At 30.0% G+C, this 21,755-nt stretch overlaps 1 long non-coding RNA gene across 4 annotated transcripts in view; it reads left to right on the top strand.

Annotated features, from left to right (window-relative positions):
• The first annotated feature begins 1,716 nt into the window (after positions 1-1,716).
• The window catches only part of LOC145048528 (uncharacterized), a 29,603-nt gene continuing 9,564 nt past the window's right edge, over positions 1,717-21,755 (top strand). For all 4 annotated transcript variants that reach the window (XR_013682897.1, XR_013682898.1, XR_013682895.1 and 1 more), the window contains exons 1-3: positions 1,717-1,983; positions 2,581-2,665; positions 2,808-2,901. This is a non-coding gene — a long non-coding RNA (uncharacterized LOC145048528). The remainder of the gene's footprint in view (positions 1,984-2,580; positions 2,666-2,807; positions 2,902-21,755) is intronic.

Raw genomic sequence — 21,755 nt, 5'->3', positions numbered from 1 at the left:
ATATATATATATATATATATATATATATATATATATATATATATATATATATATATATATATATATAAATGAGTTTTATGGAAAACAAATAACTAGGGCAACATCTACCGGAACCAATAATCAAATGACACGTGTCCATTTCTTTCTTCACAAGTAATGTATTGTGGAAGTGATGTGTTATCATTTTTTCATTGGTTCAAATATGTGTTGCCCTAATAATTCGTTTTCTATATATATATATATATATATATATATATATATATATATTCAAAGTCTTTTTTTTTTTTTTTAAATAATGATAATAATTATCAAATCAATATAATATATGAATCAAACATATTATCAAACATATAATAATTGATAAAACATATCAAATTTTATAATTGATTATTAACATCGTAAAAATACACATAGGTAGTTATATCTCGAATATATATATATATATATATATATATATATATATATATATATATATATATATATATATATATATATCAACGGGCTCATAGTTACGGTGTCTTCCGCTTTTATTTAACGGTTATTTTCTATGCTTATTTTTATCCTTAATTTATTAACTCATAATAATTAAGTATAAGCACATAATACTCAAATAATACATCTTTATTATTTCAAAAGAAGTTACAAAGGTTGACCTAGATTATTACACCATTATTAATGCTTTAGCCCAGAAACACGGGCATTACAGAACTCCTATATTTTGTTAGAATCTAATTACAAATTTTATGTTTTCTTTATTAGAACCATATTCAATCTTAAAAGTGATTTGATCCATAATAATTCCCACTTTCAGTTCTTATAGGCAAAATGCATATAAATTTTTTATTTTACGGGATGCTCAGATATTGTAGAGTTGGAGACTAGCAATCTAAGCTAGCTTGAGATATTTGCTTATGTTAAGTATCAAATAGAAAGACAACTTTTAACTCCAAACGGTGTAAGATAAGACACCGAAACAATTTAGACCGTTGTTCTTTACATGCTACAATATCTGAGTATCATGTAAATAATTTTTGATATTAATTTTGCCAACAAAAATCGAACATGATATCTTTTATCTTTGTTTAAAAAATCTAATATGTCCATCAATTTTTAATATTGAAAATTATCAATAACATTATAAAAAACTACACGCAAAACAAAGGAATTATGAGTCGAAACAAAAAAATTTGCAAAATATGAGCCTTTTTGGAAAAAAAAACTAAGAGTTTAAAAAAAAAAAATATAAGTTGAAATTTAATTTGGAAAAAGCCTAATATATAAGATTTTTTATGTAATTAACCTATTAATAATTATCTAAATAATATATCAAACAAGTTAATTACAAAGGTAACCAATAAGTTAATTATGGATCCACATTTGTGTGCAATTAACGTTTTAATACACAAGTGTCTCCTGTAAAGTTTTTAATGTGCTGGTTTTAATACATAATTGTCCTTTAGTAACATTTCTACTGGTCTAAGAAAAAAAGTTTAGATCATATGTCAAATTCATTCATTTGAACATTATAATGTCCAAAACCATAGATATATAGGCACTTTGATACAAAACAAGAAATACGCATATTAATAAGTTCAGTTATTATTATTTTTTTATTATAACCAGTAATTTTAGAAAAACATAATTTTGGAAAGTCTTTGTAAAAATTAACCGTTAGAAGTCGAAAGGGCTCGCTTAATATTCCCGCAATATATACGCTTCAGGTATCCCGCTCCCAACAGACCCCGAAGCACCACTTTCCCTCGCCGGAGATCTAAGAAACCCTTGAATTGGAAAGGATTGCTTCGTAGTCGCGCAATATATATACGTTCGTTTGTCATTCCTCTATGAACAAACCCAAACACCCCCCCTAGATCCATAGCGATCTATGCAACTCAGCTGCCGGCTGCCGGAGACTTAAACGCCTCCAACCTTCGCAGGAGACTCTCATTCAACTCTCTAGTCCAAGAAATTATCAAGATCGTTGTAAGTTTTCTCTAGGGTTCTCTGCGATTAAGATATTGTAATTTCCTCGTAAAACTGAAATTGATGTTTGAATAATAAAAAATCGAAGGTCAATTGCTATTTTAATTTGTTTTGATTCTCTTGCTTCTGGTTGGGGTTTCTAGTATTACCCTGCCTTCTTCTTCATCTTTTCGTTGGCGGGTTTTTCTGTAAACCCTGATTTTTTCAGTTTAACTTACTGCTGCAGATGCATTAGAACTTAGATTTGTTGATGTGGTTATTTTTTTTCTTTAAAAATAAAGTTAATGTATGGATAAAACACTAGTTTTATCAGACCCTGATGTTTTTGTCAACAATCTTCTCCTGTATTTTAGTATTTACTATGTATGGTTGTGTTTTGTTATTTGTATTAAGGGGTTGTTTATGAGTGTAAGACATGTATTGATTGCTATCACAGGCTATTGTTAGGCTCACATACTATGCCACATTTATCAACACATGGATCGATTCAATATTTGTAAAATGATTATGAATCTTGGCTGCTTAATATGATAAATTTGTGAAAGGAGTATCAACTAATATCATGTAACACATCCTTTTTTTCTGGCTATCTGATAGGATAACTGGAGCAGTCAAGGGTTTTGGTCATAATCAAGAAGAAGCAGATATGAGGTTGAACAAACCTGTTCTTCTGATTCAACAGGTTTGTCTCTCTCCCCTCTCCTAATTTGGTGTCACATTTCTTCATTCTTGATTTGCTTCTGATCAGAACTTTTTGAGCAAGAGATAAATCTAATCAGCAAAAAAGGTTTTCTAAAATGGCATTCTTTTGAACCCGAATGCAGAAACAACTGGAAGAAGAAGCTAACAATGCTGCCCAGAAAAAGAATTAAGAAAATCTGAAAAGCCAACCAAGTCACTTTACTCACCTCTGATAAGGTACAAAATCAAAAACTTTACTCTGCTCATTACTTCATATACATGCAATATGTCTGATAGGGTATTAATATCATGTCTCATAAGTTGGTATATTGTAATTCTATGTTTTTTCAAATTCTACCAAAACATAACATTCTATTTTTAGTTTTTAAAAAACTACCCATGATATAGAATTGCATTTTTTTTTCAAAATCTGACCGAATTTAGCATTGAACATTCATGTTTTTTTTTTTTTTTATTTTTTTATTTAAAAGAATCTACCTTGATACATAATTGCAATATCATCTTTTTTCAATTTTCACCCAAACATGACATTCTATTTTCATTTTTTTTAAAAACCACCCTTATGTACCATTGTATTTCCCTCTTTTTAAAAATTCTAGCAAAACATAGCAAAAAATGTTGTTTATTTATTTATTTTTTTAAACTACCTTGATACACAGTTGCATTTTCATTTTTTTTTCAATATCTACCCAAACATAGCATTCTGCTTTAAAATTTTGGAAAACTACTCTTTTACTACACCAATGCATTTCAATCTTTTTTCAAATTCTGTCCAAACATAGCATTCTTTTTTCATTTTGTTAAAATCTACCTTAAATAGCATTGCATTTTCATCTTTTTTGTCAAACTCTACCCAAACATAGCATTCTATTATCTTTTCTTTAACATCCATTATATCATTGCATTTAAAAAGAACTAAAGATATATCATTGCATTTTCATCTTTTTTCCAAATCTACTCAAACCAAATATTCTACTCTCATCTTTTTCAAAACTACATTGATATCATTGCATTTTTTTTTTTCATATCATACCCAAACAGAACATTTTACTTTATTTTTAAAAAAATTACCATTATATACCTATGCCTTCTCATTTTTTTTAAATCTACACAAACATAGCATTTCATTTTTATATATTTCAACGTCTACCCAAACATAGCTTCCTATTTTCATCATTTTTAAATTAACCTTTTATAGCCTTGCATTTTCATGTTTTTTTTTTTTTTTTTAAACTAACCTTTTATAGCATTGCATATTCATGTTTTTTTTTTAAAATGTACCTGACTTGAACTTTTTGTATTTTCAAACAATTGTGATATTTTATTTTATTTTCGTCTCTTATAAAAAATAAACTAAAATATATCATTCTACTTTAGTTTTTTTTTTAAAACTATCTTTACTCATTATTAAATTTTAATCTTTTTTCAAAATTTACCAAAACGTAACATTCTACTTTCATCTTTATTCATAACTGCATTTTCATCTATTTTCAAAATTTACCCAAACATCACATTCTAATTTTATTTTTTCTAAAACTACCTTTATATACCATTACATTTTATTTTCATCTTTTGTCAAGTTCTATTAAAACAAAACATTCCATTTCTAATTTTTAAAAAACTAGCCCTGATATTGCATTGCAGTTTCAAGGGTTTTTTTTTCCTCAAAATCTACCCAAATATAGCATTAAACTTTTTTGTTTTTTAACACCACCCTGATATACCATTGCATTTTCATCTCTTTTTGAAAAATATACACAAACATAGCGTTTTAATTTCATTTTTTTTAAAACTACCCTTATATACCATTGCATTTTCATTTTTTTAAAAAAAAAACTACCCTAACATAGCATTCTGCTGTCATTTTTCTAAAACTACCTTGACACATAGATGCATTTTCACCTTTTTGCAACATCTATCTGAACATAGCATTCTCCTATCACTTTTTGAAAAACTACCCATCGTTACCAATACATTTTCATTTGTTTTTCAACCCAAACATAACACTATATTATACTTTTTTTTTAAACTACCATTACATAACATTGTATTTTCATCTTATTTCCAATTCTACTCGAACAAAATATTCTACTTTCAGTTTTTTCAAAACTACATTGATATACCATTGCATTTTCATATTTTTTCAAATTATACCCAAACATAGAATTGTACTGTTATTTTTAAAAATTACCATGAGTTACCATTGCATTTTCATCGTTTTATTAAAATCCAAACACAATTGCATTTTCATTATTTTTCAAAAGTCTACGCACAAATAGCATTCAACTTTCATTTTATTAAAACCACCCTTATATACCATTGCATTTTCATTTTTTTAAAATATGCGTAAACATAACATTCCACTTTCATTTTTTTAAAACTAAAGATGCACCATTGCATTTTCATCTTTTTCCAAAATCTAGGTATACATAGCTTTCTACTTTTATTTTTACTAAAACTCGCTTGTTACACAATTGCATTTTCATTTTTTCGAAATTTACTCGAACATTACATTCTACTTTCATTCGTTCTAAACATAAGATTATGTTTTTTTTTTTTTTTTTTGAAAACAACCCCCTGATATTGCCGTGAATTTTCAAGTTTATTATTTATTTATTTTTTTTTCAAAATCTACCAAATATACCATCAAACTTTCATGTTTTTTAGCACTACCTTGATTTACCATTGCATTTTCATATTTATTGAAAAAAAATACCTAAACATCATATTTTACTTTCATTTTTTTTAAACATACCCTTATATATCATTTCGTTATCATCTTTTAAAATTTACTGAAACATAACATTCTCCTTTTTTCTACATATACCAAAACATAGCATTCTAACTTTAGTTTTTGAAAAACTGCTCTTTTATACCATTGTATTTTCACATTTTTTCATTTCTTTTTTAAACATAGCATTCTACTTTCATTTTTTAAAAAAAATACACTTTAATACCATTGCCTTTTTCATCCGTATATTCAATTTCTACCCAAACATGACAATCTACTTTCATTTATTTTAAAAACACCCTTATATACCAATACACTCTATTATTATCATTTTTTTAAAAGTACCATTATTCTACTTTCATTTTTCTTTTCAAAACTACATCGATATACCATTGCATTTTCATATTTTTAAAATCAAACATCGAATTGTAGTTTGTAGTTTTCATAATTACACTGAATTACCTTTGCATTTTCATCTTTTTATTAAAATCCACACAAACATACCGTTTTTCTTTCTTTTTATCAAAACTAGTTTGTTACATAATTGCACTTTCATCATTTTTCAAAGTCTATCCAAAAATAGCATTCTACTTCAATTTTTTAAAACTAAAGATACAACATTGCATTTTCATCATTTTTTTTCAAAATCTATTGAAACATAGCATTCTACTTCTATTTATTAAAACTAGCTTGTAACATAATTGCATTTTTTTCTCAAAATCTACATAAAAATAGCATTCTATTTTCTTTTTATTAAAACTAGCTTGTTAAATATTTGCATTTTCATTCATTTTCTAAATCTACCCAAAAACTAGCTTGAATTTTCATATATATATATATATATATATATATATATATATATATATATATATATATATTCAAAATCTACTCAAACATTGCATTCTATTTTCTTTTTATTAAAATTAGCTTTCTATACAATTGCATTTTCATCTTTTATTCAAATGTACCCAAGCATAGCATTCTACTTTTTATGAAAACTTGCTTATCACATAATTGAATTTTCATTTTTTTTAAAAAAAATCCACATAAACATAGCTTTTTCTTTCTTTTTATTTAAACTAGCTTGTTCCACAATTGTTTTTTCTTTTTTTCATTTTTTCTTCTTTTTAACAAATCTACCAAAACATAGCAATCTACTTTCTTTTTCTTAAAACCAGGCTGTTACTATTTCATTTTCATCTTTTTTTTTTTTTCAAAATCTACCCAAACATTGCATTAAATTTTCTTTTTATTAAAAATAGTTTTTTACAAAATTGTATTTCCATCTTTTATTCAAAAACTACCCAAACATAGCATTCTAATTTTTATTAAAACTAGCTTGTTAGATAGTTACTGAATTCTCATCTTTTTGTTTTTTCAAAATCTACCATAACATAGCATTTTTATTATTTATTTAAACTAGCATATTACACAATTGCATTTTCATATTTTTTCAAAGTCTACCCCAAAATAGTGTTCTACTTTCATTTTTTTTAAATTTAAAGATACAACATTGCGGTTTACTCTTTTTTTCAAAATCTACCAAAACAGAGCATTCTACTTTTTTTTTTATTAAAACTAGCTTTTTACACTATTGCATTTTCATCTTTTTTTCAAAATCTATCCAAACATATGATTCTACTTTCGTTTTTTTTTTAACTAAAGATACGCCATTACATTTTCATCCTTTTTCAAAATCTACACAAAAATAGCATTCTATTTTCTTTTTAATAAAATTAGTTTTCTATCTAAACCTAGCATTTTTCTCTTTTTTTATTAAAACAAGCTTCATATTTAGTAGCATTTTCATCCTTTTTCAAAATTTATCCAAAAATAACAATTATTTTTTGTTTGTTTTTTTGAACTTAAGATACAAAATTGCGTTTTCAACTTTTTCTAAATTTACGCCAACATTACATTCTAATTTCATTCTTTGTAAAACTACCCTTTTATACCATTTTGTTTTTTCAAAATTCATCTTTTTTCAAATTCTATCAAAACATAACATTCTGTATTTACTATTTATAAATAAACCTTGATATTTGCCTTGTATTTTAAGGGTTTTTTTTTCCGTTAAATCTACCAGAATATAGCATTGAACTTTCATGTTTTTTAACACTGCTTTGATATACCAATACATTTTCATTATTTTTAAACATACCTTGATACGTAGTTTGCATTTTCTCTTTGTTACAACATATATCTGAACATAGTATTCTACTTTGAGTTTTTGAAATACTACCTTTTTATACCATTGCATTTTCATATTTTTTCAAAACATATTTAAACATAGCATTGTACTTTCATTTTTTTTAAAACTACCCTTTAATACCATTCATTTTACATATGTATTTTCAATTTCTACCCAAACGTAACAATCTACTTTCATTTTTTTTAAACTATGCTTACATACCAATACATTTTCATTTGTTTTTCAACATCTACCCAAACTTAACACTCTACTATCATTTTTTTTAAAAGTACCATTATATACTATTACATTTTAATCTTTTTTTTTTTTTTTCAAATCTTATCAATCAAAATATTCTTATTTCATTTTCCAAAATTATATTGATGTATCATCGAATTTTCATATTTTTTCCAAATCATACCAAAACGTAGAATTGTATTTTGTATATTTAAAAGTTACCCTGAATTACCTTTGTATTTTCATACTTTTTTTTTCAAAATCAACCCATACATTGCAATCTACTTTTTTTTTAACTAACTTTTTACACAATTGTATTTTCATCTTATTTTCAAAATATACCCAAACATAGCATTCTATTTTCTTTTTATTAAAACTAGCTTGTTACTCAATTGCATTTTCATCTTTTTTCAAAATCTAACAGCATACTTCTTTCATTTTTTTAAAACTTAAGTTACACAAATGCATTTTCATCTTTTTTTCAAAATGTACCCAAACTTTACAATCTATTTTTTCTAAACTTTTTTTAAAAAAATTGCATTTTCATCTTTTTTTCAAAATCTACCCTATCATAGCAATCTATTTCTTTTTATTGAAACTAGCTTGTTACATAATCGTGTTTTTTTTTTTTTTTTTTTTTTTTTTTTTTTTTTTTTTTTTCAAAATCTACCTAAACATAGCATTTTACCTTCATTTTCTTTAGACTAAAGATGTACCATTGTATTTTCATATATTTTCAAATACCATGAAAACATAACATTCTACTTTTTTTTTTTGCTAATTTAGTTTGTTACACAATTGCATTTTCATCTTTTTTAAAAATCTGCATGAACATAATAACAGTTCACTTTCATTTTTTTAAACTATAGATGCACCATTGCATTTTCATCTTTTTCTAGGTATACATAGCTTTCTACTTTTATTTTTACTAAAACTCGCTTGTTACACAATTACATTTTCATCTTTTTCAAAATTTACCCAAATCATTCTTTCTAAACATAAGATTATGTTTTTTTTTTTTTGAAAACAACCATTGATATTGCCTTGTATTTTCAAGTTTTTTTTTTTTTTTTTTTTTTTTTAATTCTACCCGAATATACCATCAAACTTTCATGCTTTTTGCCCTACCTTGATTTACCATTGCATTTTCATCTTTTTTTAAAAGAAATATACCTAAACATTGCATTTTACTTTCATTTTTTTAAACATACCCTTATATATTATTTCATTGTCATCTTTTTTTAAAATTTACCCAAAGATAGTATTCTCCTTTTTTCTTCATATACGAGATCATAGTATTCTAACTTTAGTTTTTGAAAAACTGCCCTTTTATACCATTGCATTTTCATATTTTTTCATTTCTTTTTTAAACATAGCATTCTACTTTCACACAAACATAGCAATTTTTCTTTCTTTTTATCAAAACTAGCTTGCTACACAATTGCACTTTCATCATTTTTCAAAATCTATTGAAACATAGCATTCTACTTTCTTTTGATTAAAACTAGCTTGTTAAATATTTGCATTTTCATCCATTTTCTAAATCTATCCAAAAACTAGCTTGCATTTTCATATATATATATATATATATATATATATATATATATATATATATATATTTCAAAATCTACTCAAACGTTGCATTCTATTTTCTTTTTATTAAAACTAGCTTTCTACACAATCGTATTTTCATCTTTTATTCAAAATGTACCCAAACATAGGATCGACTTTTTTTTTTGAAAACTTGCTTCACATAATTGAATTTTCATTTTTTTTTAAATCTACATAAACATAACTTTTTCTTTCTTATTATTTAAACTAGCTTGTTCCACAACTGCTTTTTCTTCTTTTTAACAAATCTACCAAAACATAGCAATCTACTTTCTTTTTCTTAAAACTAGCTTGTTACTATTTCAATTTTATTTTATTTTATTTTTTTTTCAAAATCTACCCAAACATTGCATTAAATTTTCTTTTTATTAAAAATAGTTTTTTACAAAATTGCATTTTCATCTTTTATTAAAAAAACTACCAAAACATAGCATTCTAATTTTTATTAAAACTAGCTTGTTAGATAGTTGAATTTTCATCTTTTTTTTTTTCAAAATCTACATAGGTAGCATTTTCTTTCTTTTTATTTAAACTAGCATCTTACACAATTGCATTATCATTTTTTTCAAAGTCTACCCAAAAATAACGTTCTACTTTCATTTTTTTTAACTTTAAAGATACAACATTGCGATTTACTCTTTTTTCAAAATCTACCAAAACAAAGCATCCTATTTTCTTTTTATTAAAAGTAGCTTGTTACACTATTGTATTTTCATCTTTTTTCAAAATCTATCCAAACATACGATTCTACTTTCGTTTTTTTTAAACTAAAGATACGTCATTACATTTTCATCCTTTTTCCAAATCTACACAAAATTAGCATTCTATTTTCTTTTTATTAAAAATAGCTTGGTACACAATTGCATTTTTGTATTTTTTTTTTAAATCTACCCAAACAAAGCGTTGTACTTCTTTTTATTAAAACTAGCTTGTTAGATAACTGTTTTGAACTTTTTCAAAATCTATTTAAATATAACATTTTTCTTTGTTTTTATTAAAATTAGCTTGTTACAACACAATTGCATTTTCATCTTTTTTCAAATTCTACATAACCATAACATTATGTTTTTATTTTTTTTAAAGGCCCTAATATTGCCTTGTATTTTCAAGGTTTTTTTTTTTTTTTTTTTTTTTTTTTTTTTTTTTTTTCAAATCTACAAGAATAAAACATTAAACTTTCATGTTTTTTAGCACTACCTTGATTTACCGTTGCATTTTCATCTATTTTGAAAAAGATACCTAAACATCGCATTTTATTTTCATTTTCTAAAACATACCCTTAAAATCTACCCAAAAATAACATTCTACTATCATTTTTTCCTCTAAAACTACCTTAACATATTTTCATTTGTTTTTCAATTTCTACATAGTTGTATTTTCTCCTTTTTTGTACACATACCAGAACATATTATTTTAATATCACCTTTTGTAAAACTACCCTTTTATACCAATATATTTTCATTTGTTTTTCATTTTCTACCCTAACAGAACACTCTACTATCATTTTTTTCAAAGTACAATTATATACTATTACATTTTCATCTTTTATTCAAATCTTCTCAAACAAAATATTCTAATTTCATTTTCTTTTTCAAAACTACATTGATATACCATTGCATTTTCTTTCATTTTTTCAAATCCCACCCAAACATAGAATTGTACTTTGTATTTTACAAAATTACCCTGAAATTACCTTTGCATTTTCGTATTTTTATTAACATCCACACAAACATACCATTTTTCTTTCTTGTTATTAAAACTAACTTGTTACACAATTGAATTTTCATGTTTTTTCAAAGTCTATCCAAAAATAGCATTCTACTTTCATTTTTTAAAATTATGGTTACAACATTGCATTTTCATCATTTTTCTCTATTTTTATTAAAACTAGCTTGTTACATAATAGTATTTTCATCCTTTTTCAAAATCTATCCATAAATAACATTCTTCTTTCATTTCTTTAAACTTATGATACACAATTGCATTTTCATCTTTTTTTTTTTTTCAAAACCTACCCCAACATAACATTCTACTTCTTTTTATTAATACTAGGTTGTTACATAATTGTGTTTTCATTTTTTTTTTTTTTCAAAATCTACCTAAACATAGCATTTTTCTTTCTTTTTATTTAAACTAGCTTGTTACATAATTATATTTTCATCTTTATTCAAAGTCTTCCCAAAAATAACATTCTTCTTTCATTATTTTAAGCTAAAAAAAACAATTGCATTTTCATCTTTATTCAAAGTCAACCCAAGCATAGCATTCTAATTTATTTTTGTTAAAACTATCTTGTTAAATACTTTCTTTTTTCTCTTTTATCAAAATCTACCCAAAAATAGCATTCTACTTTCTTTTTATTAAAACTAGTTTGATACACTATTGCATTTCATCTTTTTTCAAAATCTATCATAACATAACATTTTAATTTCTTTTAATTAAACGTAGCTTGTTACACAATTGCAATTTTGTATTTTTTTCAAAATAAACCCAAACATAACATTTTACTTTCTTAAAAAAAAAAACCTAAAGATATACCATAGTATTTTCATATTTTTTGAAAATCTACCCAAAAATTGCATCGCAATTGCATTTTCATCTTTTTTTCAAAATATTCCCAAACATAGCATTCTAGTTTCTTTTTACTATCTTGTTATGAAATTGCATTTTCATCTTTTTTCAAAATCTACGTAAACATAGCATTCTTCTCTCATTTTTATTAAAACTAGCTTGTTACAATTTCCTTTTCTTATTTTTTTTCAAAGTCTACGCAAACTTAGCATTTTGCTATCTTTTTTTTTTAAAACTAAAGATACACTGTTGCATTTTCATCTCTTTTCAAAATTCACCCAAATGTTACATTCTACTTTCATTCTTTCTAAAACTACCCTTCTATACCATCGCATTTCGTTTTCATCTTTTTTCTAATTCTATAAAAGCATAACATTCTGTTTTTAATTTTTTTAAAATAAACCTTAATATTGCCTTGTCTTTTCAATTTTTTTTTTCAAAATCTACCCGAATATAACATTAAACTTTTAGTTAACACTACCATGATATACCATTGCATTTTCATCTCATTATACTTTTCATTTTTTTAAAACATACCTTGATACATAGTTGCATTTTCTCTTTTTTTCAACATATACCTGAACATAGTATTCTACTTTCAGTTTTTGAAAAACTACCTTTTTATACCATTGCGTTTTCAATTTCTACCAAACATAACAATCTACTTTCACTTTTTTAAAACTTCCCTCTATATACCATTACATTTTCATTTGTTTTTTAATTTCTACCCAAACATAAAACTCTATTGTCATTTTGTTAAAAGTACCATTATATACTATTACATTTTCATTTTTTTTTTCAAATCTTCTCAAACAAAATATTCTACTTACATTTTTTTCAAACTACATTGATATATCATCGAATTTTCATATTCTACTTTGTATTTTCATATTTTTATTACAATCCACACAAACATAACATTTTACGTTCTTTTTATTACAATCCACACAAACATAACATTCTACATTTTTTCTATTAAAACTAGCCTGTTACACAATTGCATTTTCATATGTTTCAAAATCTACCTAAACATAACATTCTTCTTTCATTTTTTTAGAACTAAAGATGCACCATTGCATTTGCATCTTTTTTCAAAATCTCCTTTGCTTTAAACTAGCTTGTTACACAATTGTTTTTTCATCTTTTTCAAAATCTACTCAAACATGGCATTGTATTTTCATATTTTTTAGAACTAAAGATACACCATTGCATTTACATTTTTTTTTCAAAATCTACCCAAACATAGCCTTTTACTTTCATTTAAAAAAAAAACTAAAGATACACCATTGCACTTGTATATATTTTAAAAATCTACACAAACACAACATTCTAATTTCTTTTATTAAAAATGGCTTTTTACTCAATTGCATTTTTCATATTTTTTCACAATCCTACCCAAACATAGCATGTAACTGTTTTTTTATTAAAACTACCTTGTTACACAATTATATATTCATATCTTTTCAAACTTTAGTCAAACATAGCATTCTATTTTCATTTGTTTTGGAACTACCCTTATATACCACTGTATTTTCATATGTTTTCAATTTCTTATCAAGCATAACACTCTACTATCACCTTTTCAAAATCTACCCAAATATAGCTTTCTACTCATTTTTTTTAAAACTACATTGATATACCTTTTCAATTTAATATTTTTTCAAACTATTCCCAAACATAGCATTGTGCATCTATTTTTTTTAAATACCATTACATACCTTTGTATTTTCATATATTTTTAAATATCCTGATATTCCTTTGCATTTGCATTTTCATCTTTTTTTAAATCTACACAAACATAGCATTGAACTTTGATCTTTTTTAAAACTACCCTCGTATTGCATTTCATTTTGATCAAAGTTAACCCAAACATAGCATTCTATTTCATTTTTTAAAACTAATATTATATAACATTGCATTTTCATCTTTTTGAAATTCTACCCGAATTACCATTGCATTTTCATCTATTTTGAAAAATAAAACCCAAATATAGCTCCTACTTCAGTTTATTAAAAACCATCGTTGTGTACAATTTCATATCCATATTTTTTTCAAATTCTACCAAACATAGCATTCTCGTTCTTTAAAAAAAAAGGAACCTACCATTATATACCATTGCATTTTCAACTTTTTCAAATTCTACCTATACATAGCAATCTACTTCTTTTAAAGGTACACCATTGCATTTTCGTCTATTTTCAAATTCTACCCAAACATAGCAATCTACTTTCATTTCTTTTTAAACTACCATTATATACCATTGCATTTTTGATGCATAAGTGGGTGAAAATAGGATAAAATAAAAGGGGTTGAACAAGCAACCTGATTAGTTGAAGAATAAAGTACTTAAACACCACGAAGATGAACCAAATTGGCCAAGGTTGATGTTAATTAGTGATAAAACAACAACTCCACACTAACAACAGACAAGAATAGACTCCTTCCATGTATGAACACTCAAATTCAGCCTTACAAGCTATTGTAGTTTTTGTTATTATTCAAAAGTTGTTTTCCTACAAGAGCTTAAAGCTCGTTATATAGGGCTGGAAAAAAACATAACTCTAAAAAAATAATGAGGCTGATTAGGAAGACTCTTCAACTTTATTAGGATGCCAAAAAATCATACTTCTCCTTTTAACTGTTCTAAAACCCAAATAAGATTTTGATTCAAACCCAAGGTGAGTTGGAGACATGAAATGTGTTGCTCTAGTGTTAGCTAAAAATGACATGGATGCCCCTGCATCAACCTCGTCTGGTTGGGAAGCATTTTCCCTCAAATCTTCCAATGGACCATCTTCAAGATAGGGAAATTGTCAGAAAAGTCCCAATATTTTCAGAAAAGTTTCGCTTTTAGTCCAAAAAAAATTTGAACATAGAAGTCCTGTTTATTTCATTTTGGTTCAAATTAACCTAGTTGGCTAAAGCTTTGGTCCCTAACGGCCGAATACTAACAACGTTAGTAAAAAGGGCCAACTGTACAAGTTTTGCAAACCACCAGGGCCATTTGCATAAAAAAAAATTAAAATGGACTGACTTTGTTACTTTTGGCAAACCATAGGGATTATTTTTGTAATTTTGTCTACCATAAATCTTAGATTCATCTCACTAAAATTAGCTACCTAGCGTTTTTTTACCATTCAAGCTTGAATAAATAGATGAAATCTGAACAGGCGAAGATAAAGTCCACTCAAAAGAACCTTGTTTGATTGACGTAGTTGGGAGTGCAACAATAGTGTTGAAATTCTTGACAAACCTCCTGTAAAAAGAAGAAAGGCCATGAAAACTCCTTACCTCTAATGGACTCGTATGAAACGACCCAAAAATACGACCCAAAAATTTCGTTTTTCAATATACTCAAAACCATAATATGAGTATCATAACATAAAAACATACGCGATGTATCCCAAATCATAATAAAATATTGTGCGGAAAACTGTATCATACTATATCAAATCCAAAACAACTAAAACCATCCCCAGGATAAAAGCTAAGTTGTGGTGTGTGCGATGCTATCACCCCGAGCTCTTCCCTTTGCTTGCGGAAGTACCTGAAACCAAAACTGAACTGTAAGCACGAAGCTTAGTGAGCTCCCCCAATCTACCACATACCATACAATAACATATAAACACATATTGGGCCTCGCCCACTGCATCGGGCCGAAGCCCGGAAACTGCATCGGACCGAAGCCCGGGACCTTGTCCCCTGCATCGGACCGAAGTCTGGAACTAACTGGAACTAACTGCATCGGATCGAAGTCCGGAACCGACTGGGACCTTGTCCCCTGCATCGGACCGAAGTCCGGAACTGACTGACTGAACATGGCATAGCATAACACATCAACTAGCATGAACACATATACGGCATACTACATCGGGCCGTAGCCCGGAACACATAACACTTAACGCATAAAACATAGCACACAAATCCTGTTCGAGCCACGAAGGCACCAAACATACTAGCTGCTGCATCGGACCTAAATCCGGAAACTACTGCTAACTGAACGGGCCGGCTTTGTGGCCTTAGACCCGTTCCTACTGGAAGGAAACTCACCTCGTAAGCTGGCTGCTGAGTGTGTGGCTCGGGAAGCTAACGGCTGCTGCTCCTAAATCTCCTCGGCTACAAGTCCATAAACACACTCAATCAAATACTAACACTGCGCTTGGGGTAAAATGACTCTTTTACCCTTGGTCAAAGTCAACTCTCTTTTGGGCTGACTCGCCGAGTTGGGCCGCCCAACTCGCCGAGTCCTACTCTCACTTCTCAGTTCTGCACGCTGCTACTCGTCGAGTGTGGCATCGACTCGACGAGTACCCTCTTGATCCAAGAACCCAGACAATCTTCATCCGACTCGCCGAGCCGGATGAACAAACTCGACGAGTTGTTCTTGATCTTAAGAAGATTGCCTTGGACTCGCCGAGTTGTATGAACAACTCGCCGAGTCCCTCCATCACTGAATCTACCCTCAGCTCGCTGAGTCCACTCTCTAACTCACTGGATCCACTCGACACTGGTAAAAATGAAGGAATCGGGAACTCGCGACCCAACTCGCCGAGTTGCCGCCATGCAACTGATTTTTACTCGATTTTGTTTGAATCCAACACATACAATTGATAGATCTGAGTCCAATAAGCTGATTTACCACGTAAAGTTTCCAACTTTACGTGTACAACCTCATGAATAAGGGAAATAAGGCTAAAAGATGCACAAAATGGGTAGATCTATGGTTAATATGCAAAGAAACTCCAAAAAGGCAGTAGATCTAGGCTCTACAACACCCAATCATTCAGATCTAAAGATATCTCGACTTATTAAGGCATTCATGCAAACATAAGGCTTGGAACAAGCATCAACTAGATCTTAGAAGAGCTCTAATGGAGGTTTAAAGCATATAACAAGAGGGGAAGTCCGAAAATACCTCAAATAACTCAGATTTACCCTTGGATCTTTGCACTACAACTCTTCTCCTTGCTCCTTTCTTCTTCTCCTTCACACCTTCACAAAATGGCACAAAAACACTTATAAGCTCTCGAGGATGAACTAGGGTTTTCTCACAGCTTTAGAGGGTGAAGGAGGCGAGAATGGGGGGCTATAAGGTGACTTAAATAGTGGGCAACCCGGGGATTTAGGGTTTCTCCCAGACGGATGGACTCGCCGAGTCAGGGATATGGACTCGCCGAGTTCCCGGCTCACGCGTGCTCGAAGTCGCGACCCTACTCGGCGAGTCAGGCTATGACTCGCCGAGTCCCTCTTGCAAAACTTACAACAATTACCAATGAATTAACATACCGGGAACGGGTCGTTACATCGTAGGTATTGGCCATGATTTAATTGCTGCCACCTTTGATTCATCCACTAAAAATCCATCTTTAGATACAACATAACCGAGAAAGATCACCTTGGAAGAAAAGAAATCATACTTCTCCGACTTTCCATAGAGTTTTCTGTCTTCTCAACATTTCAAATACTCTTTTCAAATGTTGCTCTTTAACACCTTTGTTGTATAAAAATGTATCCTCAAAGTATAAAACTACGAAATCACCAAGAAAATGTCTAAGAACCTCATTCATCAACCGCATAAAAGTACTACGAGCATTGGAAAGTCCAAATGGCATTACCAACCATTCATACAACCCACTTTTTGTTTTGAATGCGGTTTTCCTTTCATCAACTTCATGCATTTGGATCTTGTGATATCTAGTCCTAAAGATTAATTTTCAAGAAGAAATTGGCACCATGAAGTTCGTCTAGCATATCATCTAATCTTGCAATAGGATAAAGATATTTGTCTGTGATGTTATGTTATTGATGGCTCTACTATCAATACACATGCTCATGGGCCTATTTTTTTGGAACCAACAAAGTTAAGACACAATAAGGACTCATACTTTCATGCACGTAGCCACTATCAATAAGTTCTTGGACTTGGCATTGTAGTTCTCGAGTCTTTTCGGGGTCACATCGGTAAGCTGGTTTGTTAGGAAGCGGTGCTCCTGGGATTAGATCGATATGATGCTCAATACCTCTTAGTGCGGGTAATTATTGAGGTAAATCAGAAGGCAAAACATCTTTGAACTCTTCCAAAAGCGGACGGACAACAATGGAAAAAGGAACATCATGAAACCTATTTTCAACAATAAACAAAACTTAAACAGGTTTATCTTTGGAAATAGCTCTCTCCATTCGTGTTTCACTGATAAATAAATTCTTTTCCACTAGAGTAACAAACCTTGGTTCTTTTGCAGCGAGGTAGATGGTAGCGGTCCAAGGATTACCTTTTTCTTATTCTTGACACAAGAGTAGGTGTTTTGACAACCATCGTGCCAAATATGTCTATCATATTGCCAAGCTATTTTAAAGAATTTGATTTTGATAAAACTTGTCAGTAGAAAATGAGAGTAGGGTCTGTTTGGTTACCTTTACATTAGATCCCTGATTATACATTGAAGCTTGTATGGATTAAAGTGAGATGAGATTGGAATGATGAGTTTATTGATAAGAGTTGTGGATCCAACATTAGTACAACTACCACTATCAAAAATAAGGTTGCGTACCTTCCTTTGATTATGCACCTTGAATGGAATATTTGTTCTCTTTGTTCATCATTAGGATCCACCTCTTTTGCATATGGAGAGCTCTTCATATCACTATAAGCTCCCCTTGATCAGGTTTAACTCTCTCCTCAAAGCACCATTCTTCATTATATATTGGCATCTTGTCTTCTCCCACTTCTATACTAGCATCAATATGATGAAGGGAAATCTCCATAAAAGTTCCAATATTTTCGGAAATTTTTTAATAAAGTCCTAAATTTTATTTTTTCAGCAGAAAAGTTCTCTCTTTTTAACTTTTTTTAATAGAAAAGCCAAGAAGCCAACTAATTTATTCATTTTAGCCTTTTTTTTTACCTATTCAGCTAGTAATGGGACCAAATTGTTAATTTTTCCAAAATAATTGGACTTTTATGTATTTATTAAAGTGTCTATATGTATATGTTTACGTATTTTAAATGTATAAACATATTTTTTTTACGTATTTATATGTATTTTAAAGTATTTTAAATATTTTTTATGTGTTATTTTTTATGTATTACGTATTTATATCTATTTTTTAAGTATTTTACATATTTTTCATTTATTTTTATGTGTTATTTTTTTTATGTATTACATATTTGTATATTTTTTAAGATTTTTTATATATATGTTTATGTATTTTATATACACGGATTACAAGAGTCTGAGACATTATGTATCAGCCGAACCTGAATATGAGGCAGCGCAGGTGGCTGGACGTAGTCAAGGATTACGACTGCGAGATCCTTTACCATCCTGGTAAAGCGAATGTGGTGACAGATGCTTTGAGTCGCAAGTCTAATGGGTCTTCAGTTGGGGTATCGTGTATGAGGATATCAGTGGATTTCCCGTTTTTAGGATTGATTAAGGAGGCTCGGGTCGAGGGTGTTCAGGAAGAGAATTGGCGGAAAACGAGGATCGGTGTGAGATGGCGAAATTTTTACGGATAGTCGAGGGTTGTTTACCAGAGGTGGTTGTGTCTGGGTTCGTTTGGAGGGGTCCGTTAGATTGTGTTGGAGGAGGCTCATAAGTCTTGACTTTCTATCCATCTGGGGGCCACCAAGATGTACATGGATTTGTGGTTGAGCTATTAGTAGCCGTGTATGAAAAGAGAGATAGCCTAGTATGTGGAGAGATACATTACCAGCAGGATAGTCAAGGCTGAGCATCAGAGATCCCATGGAAAACTGCATCCTCTGGAGGTTCCCATATGAAAATGGGAGCAAATTTCGATTGACTTCATCACTAAGTTGTTGAAGACGAAAAAGGATTTTGATACTATTTGGGTCATTGTGGATCGATTGACAATAGTGGCCACTTTCTGACGATTCGGGAGAGTTTCTTCGGTTGAGAAGTTGGTCGATGTGTATATTCGCGTGATCATTGCTCGCCATGGGGTTCTGGTCTCCATTGTTTCATACCGTGATGTTCGGTTCACCTCCCATTTTTGGCAGAAGTTCCATGAGAAAATGGACATGAGATTGCACTTCAACACTGCTTATCATCCGCAGACCGACGACCAAAGTGAGCAGACGATATAGATCCTTGAGGATATGTTATAGGCATGTGTTATCGATTTTGGTGGGAGCTGGGACTCCTATCTACCTCTTGCGGAGTTCTTTTACAACAACAGTTATCACTCCAGCATTGGTGCTTCGCCTTTTGAGCTCTTATATAGGCGGAGATGTCATACCCCAGTTTGTTGGGGGCGAGGTTGGTCATAGGGTTATTAGGCAGACCAAATTGGTCCTTCAAACCACGAAAATGATTCAACAAATTAGACAGAGATTATAGACTGCTTAGAGTAGGCAAAAGAGCTATGCCGACCGGCGTCGATCCAAGTTGGAGTTTCAGGTCGACGACATGATACTACTAAAGGTCTCTCCTTGGAAAGGTGTGATACACTTCAGAAAGAGGGGAAAATTAGGTCCCCGATATAATGGGCTGTTTCGAGTGGTTGCCAGGGTTGGCAAGGTTGCTTACAGATTTGACCTTCCCGAGGTGCTCAATTAGATTCACAGCACTTTCTACGTTTCATAGCTGCAAAAGTGCGTATTGGATGAGGATGTGGCGATTTCTTGGGATAATATTTATGTTGATGAGCGCCTGAACTATGTTGAGAGACCGGTGACCACTTTAGAAAGGAAGACGAAGGTATTACGTAACAAGGAAATACCGTTGGTAAAGGTGCGATGTCAGCACATGAGGGATTCCAAGTGGACCTGGGAGTCGGAGGCTGAGATGCGAAAGCATTACCCTAAGTTGTTCTCCACAGCAGACTTCGAGGACGAAGTCTAATTCAAGTGGGGGTAAATTGTAACACCCTAATAGAGGTATGTTTCACTTTTACCCTTCATTAATGCAAAGTTTCATTTTTTAGCCCGTGGAGTAGTACGCGAGGCATAACACTTGGTACGCTTAGCGTACTAGCTTGAGACGAATCGAAACACCGGGTGTGTACACTGCGCGTACGCATGACTTCTATAAACCCTAAAATGGGGTGGTGCACCCTATATATTCATCCTTAAGAACCTAGAATGGGGTGGTGCACCCTATATATTCATCCCTATAATTTGTGTTGATTTGGTCCATCTTTGAAGAACCTAGACGAGAGTGAAGTTCGTACCTTGGTGGGAGACTTGAGATCCAGAACCCTTCATCACATTGCAAGCTTCCTGAGGTATCAATGTAAAACATTGACTTGTCAATGTCTAGTTTTCTACTCCTTAGCATCATTTTGAAGGTAACAAGTTGTTACCTTGACTCTTCTTTAACTACATCTCTTCATGCTTGGGATTAGGACCATTTCTAGTGTATCATTGAAATATTTCTGGTTTTAGGTATGATATGAAGTTGTAACTTCATATTTGAACTCCTCTAGCCCCTTGAAGTAATAAAGTTCTAGTCTTTGGCAAGCTATGGCGAAGTCCTTATGCAAAACTTCTTTTTTAGCTTAGTTTTGGCCTTTAAGACCTTGCATGCACGTAAAGTTTGCAACTTTACGCACGTAAAGTTTGCAACTTTACGCACGTAAAGTTTGCAACTTTACGTGGTAACTAGGCCCTAGGAGGCTAGATATGCAATTTGGAGCTTTGGAGTAGCTTAAAATCGTCTGGACAAGAAATGGACTGCATGAACTCGACGAGTTGATGGGATGACT

This window comes from Lactuca saligna, chromosome 5, assembly GCF_052625555.1.
Source record: "Lactuca saligna cultivar CGN05327 chromosome 5, ASM5262555v1, whole genome shotgun sequence".
Lineage (NCBI taxonomy): Eukaryota > Viridiplantae > Streptophyta > Magnoliopsida > Asterales > Asteraceae > Lactuca > Lactuca saligna.
Note: the sequence above shows the minus strand (reverse complement) of the source record. Positions and strands in the feature narration are given on the sequence as shown.